Genomic DNA, 13,955 nt, shown 5'->3' on the forward strand with positions numbered 1-13,955 from the left:
TCAACATTGGTTAGAATTCCGGGGTAGGAAGTCATGATCAAGAAATTAACTAATAGACTTAACAAGCAAGAAATCTTAAAGTGCAATAAACTAAATCAAGTAACTAAAGCAAGGCATGAGAAATTTCAAACTAATAAGAGAACATTCAATATGATTCTACTCTAAAACAAAACAAGTAACTATAACTAGGATTAAGCAATTGAGATTTTTGGGTTTCAAATATGAATAATAAAAGCAACTCTTGGCTAGGCATAGGAATTGGGATCACTATCCTTGTCTAATAACCATATCTTGACAATTGTGAGGAACCAAGCTCATTAAGTTTACTTCTATACTTGAAATATATCAAATGGCTTGATCAAGATCAATCACTAAGCCCTAACCTAGCTACTAATTAACTTAGTAGTAGACTAGTGTCAATGGTTATCAAATTGACTCAAATCACCAAATCTATTAGACCCAATGACTCAAGTTTACCCAATTCCCTTAGCTTAGACCAAGAGTAAAGAGAACAACTCCATAATCAAAGGAAACATTTCATCAAACACATGGTATGGACTAATAAAATACATATTCAAATTGCAATTAAATGGAGAATTGAAAGTACCCACTAACAATTATCAATGGAAAACTACTCAATTAACACTATTAACCATGGAAAACATCAATGTATCATTAACAATTCAAAATCCATAAGGTTCACAAGATGAATAGAACATGGGAAATAACAAGAAAACATAAATCTAACACAAGATCAAAATTAAGTAGTTAAAACTAGAAATCAACAAAACCCAATTCAGAAATTTAGCAATGGGAGATCAAAATCAAACTAGATCTAGAGAGGGATAAAGGTTTCTCTCTCTAGAAGAACAAGAACAAAAAACTAGCAAAAATTGTGTCTAAGTGTATATGGATGATCCCCCCTTTCCCCCTTGAGTTTCTGGGTCTTTTTCATGCAGAATTAGCTTGAATTTGGGCCTGCTAAGCCTCAGAAATCGCCAGGCACGATTTCTTCAATGAGGTCACGTGCTGCTCGTCACGCGTACGCGTCATGTACGCGCCAAGCACGCGTGTGCATCGATGGAGATTTCGCCAATTCACACGGATGCGCCATCCTTCGCATGCCATACCCAGCTTCCTGCACCCACGCACGCACATGAGGTGCGCGTGCGCGTCACAGCTGATTTCCCAAAATCCAATTCTTCATGTTCCTTCCACTTGTGCATGCTTTCTTTCTCTCTTCTAGGCCATTCTTGTCCTATAAACTCTGAAATCACTCAATAAACATATCACGGCATCGAATGGTAATAAAAGAGGATCAAAATATGGCAATTTTAGGGCAAAAAAAGCATGTTTTCCATCATGAAGCAATATTAGGAAGAGAACCTAAAACCATGCAATTTATATGAATAAGTGTGAAAAATATTGACAAAATCCCCTAGATTCTACACAATATAAACCACAAAATTGGGGTTTATCAGAATGCGCCAAGTCACGCGCACGCGTCAGGTATGTGCACACGTCGCTGTGAAAATCTCCAGATCGCGCGCACGCGTGAGGTACGCGTATGCGTCGATGCTCGCTGGTCATCTCCTTTGTTTCTTGTGTTCCTTCCATTTTTGCAAGCTTCCTCTCCATCCTTTAAGCCATTCCTGCCCTATACAGCCTGAAAACACTTAACGCACGGATCACGGCATCGAATGGTATAAAGGGGAATAAAAAAATATACAATTTAAAAGCTTAGGAAGCAAGTTTTTAATTATAGAACAAAATTGGGAAGGAATTGTAAAATCATACAAATTTCATGAATCAGTGTGCAAAGACTTGATAAAAACCACTCAAATTAGCACAAGATAAATCATAAAATAGTGGTTTATCAATCTCCCCACACTTAAACATTAGCATGTCCTCATGCTAAGCTCAAGGAGATAAAAGGAATGAATGGGGGAAAGTAAGACTCATGAGATGCAACCTATGTATGTGAATACAACTATATTTTAAGATGTTCCTATCTACTTGGTTAAAGGTAAACAAGTTCTCCAAGACAAAAATAAATCAGATTCCACTAATGCAAATCACACAATAAAAGGCAAGTAAACCTGTAGGAAGCTAAGATAGCTCATGAAAGCAGGGAACATAAAATCAAGCATTGAACCCTCACTGGAAGTGTATATGCACTCTAATCTCTCAAGTGTCTAGGGTCAATCACTCTACTCTTCTCTAGTCATGCTTTCTAAAACTTGTTCTTCATCTAACCAATCAACAAATATTTAGTGTACAAATGCAAACATCATGAGGTCTTTTCAAAGTTGTAATGAGACTAAGGTAAGGGTGAGGGTATATGTATGGCCAAGTGAGTTATAACATGAATCTTTGACTAACCTAAGTTCTCACCTAACACACACACTCTCTATATAACTCTAAAATCAAGCCTAGCTACCCAAAATCCCACTTTTGCATTACATACTCATGTATCAATTTTTAATTTCATCACATGTGTATTGATCTTTTATTAAACTTAACATTGGGGTAAAATTTGTACCCTATTTATTTATTTATTTATATTGTAATAAAAAATTTTTATGAGCATGAAAGCAAACATAACATATCAATGCCTATGGTTTTCTGGTCTCACATGAGTACACTTAAGGCTAGTGACGTGGTAAAATATAGAACAAATGGGGATTAAAATGCTCAAAGTGGCAAACAAAGGTAATTGAAGTGGTAGACTGTTTGGGACAAGTGAGCTAATAACAAATGATGGCCTCAATCATACGTACGCATGCAAATACACTAAACAATGGACATATAGAATGGAACAAACTATAGATTGCAATCATAGGGATGAAAACACACAAGAATAAACATCATGGTTAAATAATGTAACCTTATAATTAAGCTCAAAATCTCACAGGTTGTGTGTTCGCAACTATGAATCATATTCCAAATTACAATCCTCAAACAAGTTTAACACAAATTTTCAATTTAAATTAGTGAAATACTATGAACTAGGGTCTTGAAAAGAAACTCATTATTTTAACTAAGCAGAACATACATGCAAGCAATTATTACCATGCAATCTATCCTATCTAACAAAAGAAAAAGTCAAATGTTGGTGTTAAGAGAGAGAGATTACCTCCGAAAGTCAGGGACTGACCTTCCCACACTTAAGGCTTGGCACGGTCCTCCATGCCATCAGTAAGGAGCAAGGTAGGGCTGGAAGCATCACCTCCACTGTCTAGTTCGCCATGGCTTCCTGTGCTACTGGATGAAGGGGAATCCGGGGTGTCCTTTTGTTCCGGAGGTGGGTGGGTACCAACTATGAGGTCCTTCAGATAGTTGTATCGGCGCTTGTTACGGCGCTCCATTTGCTCCATCCGCCGGTCTAGCTAGTCGAACCTCTCAAGGATCTAAAGGAGCATCTGATGGGTGGATGGTGCTTATGGTGTGGATGATGGTAGAGTAGAAGTTGGAGTAGAATTCAACTACCCATGATAGGTTGACCTCTCACGGCTGCCTCCTCAAAAATCCCCACTGTCTTCTCTCAATTCGGGGCTCCACAAAATCAACAAAGTATGTTAGGACAATGAGTAGATGCTCATTGTTGTAGTTCCTCTCGGCTAGGATGGGGAACATCTGTTCGCAATAACGGTTAGTGAACCGTGTGGAGTCTCGTGCAGGAAAGGCTTTCTTTGCTTTATCAACTTTAAAGATCCTCTTCACCCGCTTTGTTGGAGGCTTGACGCTGGTAGATGGTGGCACTTTAGCCGGTGCTCTCTTGGTTCCTCACCTTGCTGGTGTCTTATCAGTGGCCTTCTCTTTTCCTTTCTTGGTACCCATTGATAGTGTGGACTATCATCGGTAAAGAATTTCACAAAATATTTACGTTGCAAGTATAGCCCTCAACCGACAAATGATCCTCGAATCAAATTTGAAGGGTTTGGTTGTCACAAAGTTTAACCCCAATAAAAGTAATTGAAGTATTCAAACCTCGGGTTGTCTCATAAGGAATGGGCAAACATGTCCATCAACATTGGTTAGAATTCCAGGGTTGGAAGTCATGATTAAGAAATTAACTAATAGACTTGACAAGCAAGAAATCTTAAAATGCAAGAAACTAAATCAAGTAACTAAAGTAAGGCATGAGCAATTTCAAACTAATAAGAGACCATTCAAAATAATTCTACTCTAAAACTAAGTAAGTAACTATAACTAGGATTAAGCAATTGAGATTTTTGGGTTTCAAATATGAATAATAAATGCAACTCTTGGCTAGGCTTAGGAATTGGGATCACTATCCTTGTCTAATAACCATATCTTGATAATTGTGAGGAACCAAGCTCATTAAGTTTACTTCTATACTTGAAGTATCTCAAATGATCAATCCATAAGCTCTAACCTAGCTACTAATTGACTTAGTAGTAGGCTAGTGTCAATGATTATCAAATTGACTACTAAGGGTTCTCAAATCACCAAATCCATTAGACCTAATGACTCAAGTTTACCCAATTCCCTTAGCCTAGGCCAAGAGTAAAGAAAACTACTCCATAATCAAGGGAAATATTTCATCAAACACATGGTAGACATTAACAAAAGACATATTCAAATTACAATTAAATTGGAAATTAGAAGGACCCACTAACAATTATCCATAAAGAACAACTCAATTAACACTAATAATCATAGAAAACATCAATATACTTATAGAATTTAAGATCTACAATATTCATAACATGAGTGGAAGATTGGAAAATAACAAGATAACATAACTCTACACAAGATCTAAACAAAATTATACTAGAGAATTCAAATTAAGTAATCATAACTAGCAATTAACAAAATCCAATTCAAAAATTCAGCAATGGAAGATCAAAATCAAACTAGATCTAGAGAGGAATAATGGTTTCTCTCTCTAGAAGAACAAAGAATCAAAAACTAACAAAAATTGTGTCTAAGTGTGTAATGGATGATCCCCCCTTTCCCCCTTAAGTTCCTGGGTCTGTTCCATGCAGAATAAGGTTGAATTTGGGCCTGCTGAGCCTCAGAAATTGCCAGGCATGATTTCTTTAATGACGTCACATGCTGCTCGTCACGCGTACGCGTCATGTACGCGTGCGCGTCGCCTGAATTTCGCGATCCATGCGTACGCGCCAAGCACGCATACACGTCGATGGAGATTTCACCAATCCACGTGGATGCGCCATTCTTCGCGCGCCATATCCAGCTTCCTGCACCCACGCGTGCACGTGAAGTGCGCGTGCGCGTCGCAGCTGATTTCCCAAAATCCAATTCTTCATATGTTCCTTCCACTTGTGCATGCTTTCTTTCTCTCTTCTAGGCCATTCTTGTCCTATAAACTCTAAAATCACTCAACAAACATATCACGGCATCGAATGGAAATAGAAGAGGATCAAAATATGGCAATTTTAAGGCAAAAGAAACATGTTTTCCATCATGAAGCAATATTAGGAAGAGAACACAAAACCATGCAATTTATGTGAATAAGTGTAGAAAATATTGACAAAACCTCCCAAATTCTACACAATATAAACCACAAAATTGGAGTTTATCACCCATTCCTAAGGAAGAAAGAAAGAGGAAGACTGTTAAATATATATAACTAAAAATCGGAGGGGGAAATTCTAAGTGATAATGAATGCCAAAGAAAAGATAATAGCTTAAATACATGGTAGCTACAACATGTAGGTAAGACCTTAATTAAGAGCAAAAAGGCAATTCATAATAATTAGATGCAAGAGGGTAAAAGCATACAAGTAATAGGCATTAGAAGCATAACTCAAGCATCAATTATTAAATGTGACAAATTAAAAAGCACTTGTATGATGACAATTGTGAATGATAATCCCAATACATGTGGATTGCAAGTGTTATGAGAAAGAGAGGCATTAAAGTGTGAGAGTAAAACAAAATAGAATTCAAAATGCCATAAAAGCTTTTTCACAAACACTTGGTGTGCAAGTTAATATAGGAATGAAAATAATGGATCCAAATGTATATGAGAGCCAAAATTAAATGTCAATTGTCAGATCACTCCTCATAATATCCACAAGCTCAATGATAATAAAGTAATACCCAAATAAAGCTCCAACACTAACATAAAAATACATGATAAAAGAATGAAAAAGAAACCATAAATAACTAAGCTAAAAGAAAAATTGAGAAGAACGAAAAAGTATTAATAAGCAATAATGAAAGAAGAATGAAAGAGTAGATGGGAAAAAGAAAAGAACCTGAGGTAGAAGATGAAAAAGGGAAGAAGAAGTAGTAATTGGTAGTAAAAAGGAATAAAGAAGAAAGAAGGAAGAAGAAAGAAAGAAGAATAAGGATGGAAAGAGAATTAGGATTGGGGGAGGGAATAATTGAAATCTGGGCGGTGTACTAGTTTAACCATGCGGCGCATGCGACACGCGGGCGTACCGCACCCGTACACATGGGTTTCGCATGTTTTAAGCAACGCGTGATCGTCTGGGATGTATACGCATGATATGGGTTGTGCCAATCGCGCGAAGGCAGCCCTGCGCACGCACAACTCTCGGGTTGAAATGCATGAGAGCCAAAAAGACACACAGCACGTGCGCGTCAGGTACGCGTACGCGTGGATAGCCACATAGTGAAACTGACGTGCACATGTCAGGGACGTGTACGCGTGGCTAAATTTGTGCCTCTAGCACAGTTCCAGTGCGAGGTCACCACAACTCTCTATTCAGCACACTATTTACGCCGATTTCCAGGGTCATGCGTACGTGTCAAGGATGCTTACGCGTGGGTTGTTGAAAGCGCAAGCGACGCGCACGCGTGAGGTACGCGTACGCGTGGGCTTGCTTGTGCGTAAGGCACACTTCCTTCACCACTCCCGCGCAACTCTCTGTTCAATTCCTATTCCTTTCACAATCAAATGTGACGCGTGCGCGTCCTAGACGCTTGCGCGTCGAATGCATTTTTTTTTAATGCAGAATGCAGGTGATTATGCAGAAATTATGAATGAACACTGTTAAAAATGAAATAAAATAAAACTAGGAATGAAAAGGGACGATCATACCATGGTGGGTTGTCTCCTTAAGTTGGACGGTGCACAAGCTCAGTCTTCTTCTGTTGGTGGATCCTGCAAGAGAAAGACCTCTAGCTCTTTATTGTCCTTCATTTTCTCACCATGATACAGCTTCAAGTGGTGGCCATTGACTTTGATGAATTTGGAGCTTGAAGGATGACTCAGGTGGAAGACTCCGTATGGCTCTGCCTTCTCTACTCTATAGGGGCCTTCCCACCTTGATCTCAATTTGCCTGGCATGAGCGTCAATCTTGAGTTGTAAAGGAGAACTAGCTCTCCAAGCCTGAACTCTCTTCGCTTGATATGCCTGTCATGCACAACCTTCACCCTCTCTTTGTATAGCTTGGAGTTTTCATATGCTTCGAGTCAAAAGTTCTCCAGTTCTGCTAGTTGCAGCTTCCTTTCAACACCAGCCTTCTCAAATCCCATGTTGCATTCTCGTACCACCTAGAAAGCCTTGTGTTCCACCTCTACTGGGAGGTGACAAGCCTTTCCGTAGACTAGGTAGAAGGGACTCATTCCGATTGGTATCTTTTATGCTGTCCGATAATCCCAAAGCGCGTCTACAAGCCTAGTGCTCCAGTCCTTCCTAAGAGGCTTGACAATCTTCTCCAGTATGCGCTTTATCTCCCTGTTAGACACCTCGGCTTACCCATTGGTCTGGGGATGGTAAGCCGTTGCTACCTTGTGAACAATGCCATATTTCTTCAGTAGACCTGTTAATCTCCTGTTACAAAAATGAGTGCCTTGATCACTCAGATTGCTCGTGGTGATCCAAAGCGACGGATAATATGATTTCTAAGAAAAGAGACAACAACGTTAGCATCATCAGTACGAGTAGGAATTGCTTCCACCCATTTAGAAACATAATCAACAGCTAACAATATATATATAAGAAACCACTAGAGTTTGGAAATGCACTCATGAAGTCAATGCCCCAAACATAAAAAATTTTACAGAACAACATAAGTTGTTGGGGCATCTCATCCCTCTTGGATATATTCCTAAACCTTTGGCATGGGGAGCAAGATTTACAAAAGGCAGTAGCATCCTTAAAAAGGGTGGGCCACCAGAATCCACAGTCTAAAATTTTTCTAGCTGTTCTTTGAGGACCTAAATGTCCACCACTCTCAGAGTAGTGGCAGGCCTCTAAAATTGACTGGAATTCTGATTGAAGCACACACCTTCTAATTATCTGGTCAGCACCATACCTCCATAAATATGGGTCATCCCATATATAATATTTGGACTCGCTTTTTAGCTTGTCCCTTTGATGCTTAGTAAAATTAGGAAGGAAGATATGACTAACCAAATAATTAGCTATAGGTGCATACCAAGGAACTACCTCAGATATTGCATGCAAGCTATCAAATGGAAAAGCATCATTAATAGGAGTGGAGTCACTCTTAATGTGCTCTAGGCGACTCAAGTGGTCCGCCACTAAATTCTGGAAATCACTCCTATCTTTGATTTCTAAATCAAATTCTTGCAGCAAATATATCCAACGTATTAACCTTGGTTTGGACTCTTTTTTAGCTAACAAATATTTTACAGCTGCATGGTCTGAATATACTACCACCTTAGTACCATGTAAGTAGGCTCAGAATTTATCCAGAGCAAAAACAATAGCCAGAAGCTCTTTTTCAGTGGTAGAATAATTAGACTGAGCAGCGTCTAAGGTCTTAGATGTATAAACAATTATAAAAGGCTCCTTACCTTCACATTGAGCCAGCGCCGCTCCCTCTGCATAGTTGGAGGCGTCACACATAATCTCAAAAGGCTGGCTCCAGTCTGGTCCTCTCACAATCAGAGCTTGAGTCAAGGCGATCTTCAGCTTATCAAATGCTTCCATGCAGTCCTCACTCAGCTCGAACTCAACATCCTTCTGCAGCAGTCTGGATAAAGGCAATGCTACCTTACTGAAGTCCTTGATAAATCTCCGGTAGAAACCTGCATTACTGATGAGCGGATAATTTATACGCTTTTTGACACTGTTTTTAGTATGTTTTTAGTAGGATCTAGTTACTTTTAGGGATGTTTTCATTAGTTTTTATGTTAAATTCACATTTCTGGACTTTACTATGAGTTTGTGTGTTTTTCTGTGATTTCAGGTATTTTCTGGCTGAAATTGAGGGACTTGAGCTGAAATCAGATTCAGAGGTTGAAAAAGGACTGCTGATGCTGTTGGATTCTGACCTACCTGCACTCAAAGTGGATTTTCTGGAGCTACAGAACTCGAAATGGCGCTTCCAATTGCGTTGGAAAGTAGACATCCAGGGCTTTCCAGCAATATATAATAGTCCATACTTTGGCCAAGAATTGACGACGTAAACTGGCGTTCAACGCCAGCCTTCTGCCCAAATCTGGCGTCCAGCGCCAGAAAAGGATCCAAAACCAGAGTTGAACGCCCAAACTGGCACAAAAACTGGCGTTCAACTCCACAAATGGCCTCTGCACGTGCAACACTTAAGCTCAGCCCAAACACACACCAAGTGGGCCCCGGAAGTGGATTTATGCATGAATTACTTACTCATGTAAACCCTAGTGACTAGTTTATTATAAATAGGACCTCTTACTATTGTATTAGACATCTTTTTGATCATCTTAGGATCTTAGGATCATCTTTGAAGGCATTGTTCTTAGATCAAGGGGGCTGGCCATCTCGGCCATGCCTGGACCTTCACTTATGTATTTTCAACGGTAGAGTTTCTACACTCCATAGATTAAGGTGTGAAGCTCTGCTGTTCCTCAAAGATTAATACAAAGTACTACTGTTTTCTATTCAACTCTTCTTATTTCTTTGATACATAGTCAACTGCCACCAGAATATAAGTGTTTGAGTATGATGGTGGAAAAGGTCTCATGAAGTCAATTCCCCATACGTCAAACAACTCAATTTCCAAGATTCCATGTTGAGGCATGGCGTAACCATGAGGCAGATTACCAGCTCTTTGGCAGCTGTCACAATTACGTACAAACTCTCGGGAATCTTTATAGAGTGTGGGCGAATTGCGAATCACACTTTTCACAACGCGTACCACTAACCAGCAAATGCACTGGGTCGTCCAAGTAATACCTTACGTGAGTAAGGGTCGAATCCCACGGAGATTGTTGGTTTGAAGCAATCTATGGTTATCTTGTAAATCTTAGTCAGGAAGATATAAAGTGATAATGGTGTTTTCGAATATTATATAATAAAATAGGGATAGAGATACTTATGTAAATCATTGGTAGGAATTTCACATAAGCGAATGGAGGTGCTTTTCGTTCCTCTGAACCTCTGCTTTCCTGCTATCTTCATCCAATCAGTCTCACTCCTTTCCATGGCTGGCTGTATGCAAGGGCATCAATCAATTCTTGGCCAAAGTATGGACTAGTATATATTGCTGGAAAGCCCTGGATGTCTACTTTCCAACGAAATTGGAAGCGCGCCATTTCGAGTTCTGTAGCTCCAGAAAATCCACTTTGAGTGCAGGGAGGTCAGAATCCAACAGCATCAGCAGTCCTTTTTCAACCTCTGAATCTGATTTCAGCTCAAGTCCCTCAATTTCAGCCAGAAAATACCTGAAATCACAGGAAAACACACAAACTCATAGTAAAGTCCAGAAATGTGAATTTAACATAAAAACTAATGAAAACATCCCTAAAAGTAACTAGATCCTACTAAAAACATACTAAAAACAGTGTCAAAAAGCGTATAAATTATCCGCTCATCAATTACCAAGGAACAAATGGACTTTCCTCACGGAGGAGGGGTAAGATAAACTAGAAATCACATCTACCTTTGCTGAATCTACAAAAATACCAGTATTGAAAACAACATGTCCTAGAACAATGCCTTGTTTTACCATAAAATGACATTTTTCAAAATTTAATACAAGGTTTGAATTAACACACCTGTCTAATACTCTAGCTAAACTATCCAAGTAATGGTTGAATGAATCACCATACACACTAAAGTCATCCATGAAAACTTCCATACAGTTCTCAAGAAGATCTGAGAAAATGCTCATCATGCACCTTTGAAACGTAGCTAGTGCATTACATAAGCCAAAAGGCATCCTCTTGTATGCATACGTTTCAAAGGGACATAAGGTGCTTGATAGTCTCTTGAGCAGGTAAGCCATGAAACTTGGGTATTAGGTTGATTAGCGCAGTCTTCAGTTCAAAATCTGCAGAAAGATTTGGATGACGCGCTTGATACGGTTGCAGCGTAAAGTCTGGAGCTCCTGCTTCCTGGAAAGTAATTCTTCTGGGCTCCGCCATATTACCTACACATAAATCAACAGAATCAGTAGAAGAGGAGCTTGTTTCTTCCTCAAATGGCGCTTCAGATTTGCCCTCAGATGACACTGGTGAATTGGTAGTAACCACTTCACCACCCTCAGAGGCTAACCGATGCCGAGCTCGCCTAATACGTGAAAGAGTTCTTTCGATTTCAGGATCAAATGCGGCTAAGCTCGGATCAGGTAGTGAATGCATCATTCAATGAAAGAAACATACAGCTCATGGCAATAAAATAAAATAAAATGCAAATATGTAAATTAAAAAAAAATATTTACACCAACCAATAATTTAGCACACTGTTGCAACTCCCCAGCAACGGCGCCAAAAATTGACGGGCGAAAAATTGCCGGTTAAAAATTTAATATAGAAATAACGTTGCAAGTACAGTTCTTAACCGACGAAAACTCCACTTATCAATTTAGAAAGAATTGTCACAAATTGAGAATAAATTACTGGGAGTAGAATTCCCAGGTCGTCTCCCAACGAGTTGACAAAAGAGTGTTATTTTATTGGTCAGGAATTTTTTGAGAAATTTTAGAGTTGGAGAATAGAAAAATAAATGATTATAAATTAAAGCAATAAAAATAAACAAGAGGTTTTGTGTAATTTAAATAAGGAAGCCTTGACCAAGAGAAGATTAATCGGAAGTTCTATTCTTGTTGAAATTTCCCAAGTGTAATAGTAAGAGTTGTTGTTTTTACTTAGTTAACCTTTACCAAATAAAGGAAAGTCAAGTAATTGAGCTAACTCTAATTCACAAGTCCTAATCCTCTCCTATGGAAGGATTAGCATTAGTGGCTAGAGAGTTAGCCAACAACTTCCTTGCAATTTGACACTTGAGTATTCCAACTCAAGGGTCTCCTATTAATCAACTCCAAAGTCAAGTTAAAAGCCTACTCCATTGACATGGATGCCAATTTCGCAGACATGTAAAGGGAAAAGAGACGAGACATGGTAACTAAAACTAAATTAATAAAAACTAATTTTGAAATAATAAATTAAGGAAAGATGATACTCAAGCCAACAGTGAAATTAAATGTAAAATTAATTCTTGCATTAATACTTTTCAAAATCAAAGATATTCATATGTAATTCTGAACAAGGTAAATGGGTGATTAAAAGAGTAAGGAAATAAGGAAACAAACTAGAATGACGGAAACTTCAACGGAGGTAGTAACTCTTCTCAATATCCAAATCAAAAGCATAAAACTAGAAATCTATGAATATGAAGAACCCTAGAGGAAGTAGTATTTTCTCTCTAAGATTCAAAACTAAAACTAAAAACTGTGTAAATGTGAATGTGTGTTGAGTCTCTGCATGTCCCCTGGCTCTAGTCTGTATTTTTGGGCCGAAAACTGGGTCCAAACTCAGCCCAAAATAGCCCCCAGCGTTTTCTGCACTTTCTGCATGTGGCGCACGTCATGCGTACACGTCAGTCACACGTACGCGTTGATGGTCTTCTTCGCGTGTCACGCGTACGTGTCAGGTATGCGCACGTGTCGCTATGGAATGCGCCAAGTCACGCGCACGAGTCAGGTACGTGCGCGCCGCTGTGAAAATCTCCAGATCGCTCGCACGCATGAGGTACACGTACGCGTCGATGCTCGCTGGTCATCTCCTTTGTTTCTTGTGTTTCTTCCATTTTTACAAGCTTCCTCTCCATCCTTTAAGCCATTCCTGCCCTATACAGCCTGAAAACACTTAACGCACTGATCACGGCATCGAATGGTATAAAGGAGAATAAAAAAATATACAATTTAAAAGCTTAGGAAGCATGTTTTCAATTATAGAACAAAATTGGGAAGGAATTGTAAAATCATGCAAATTGCATGAATAAGTGTGCAAAGACTTGATAAAAACCACTCAAATTAGCACAAGATAAACCATAAAATAGTGGTTTATCACTCAATCAGCACTCAATTTACCAAATCCAACCAATATCAGTCACAAACATAAGTAATAAGGTTCAAACACAATCAAGAGCAGTTATGTCAAGTATAGCAATTATCAATTAAACAGAATTATTCACATAGGCAGACCAATTACAATATGCACACCCAAACAATGTCAGATAGATGCATATGATGAATGCCTGTCCTATGGCTAATGAGCTCATCTGTCAGTTATATAGCCAACCCGACATGTCCTGGTAGCTAACCATTGAACAGTTCCTCTGTACACGTATCCCCAAGCTCAATAATATCCATGGGAAGAATCCCAAGCTCATTCATGGGAAGAGACAAAGTCCCAAACTCAAATATATATATATATATTTATGCATGGCCATGGGAGAACGCGGAGAGTTAAAGTGTCCGATCACATCTTTCGTACAGAGGGTCAACAATTTGTCTCAATTTTGTAAGTCTCGTTTACTTTTAGTTTATTATCATCATCAATTCATATCTCATTTTCAAATTCATTCAAAAATCATACTTTATAATCAACCCTCACCATCCTTCATTCAAATTCAATCATCATCATCATCTATCCTTCCATTCCGTTCATCAACAATCCCAATTCAAAAACATAATTCATTCCTTTCTAAATAAATCAAACTTAAAACATATAATCTTTAAAACCAAATCTTTTTACTTATCCA

The sequence above is a fragment of the Arachis ipaensis genome, chromosome B05 (assembly GCF_000816755.2).
Source record: "Arachis ipaensis cultivar K30076 chromosome B05, Araip1.1, whole genome shotgun sequence".
NCBI classification, from domain to species: Eukaryota; Viridiplantae; Streptophyta; class Magnoliopsida; order Fabales; family Fabaceae; genus Arachis; species Arachis ipaensis.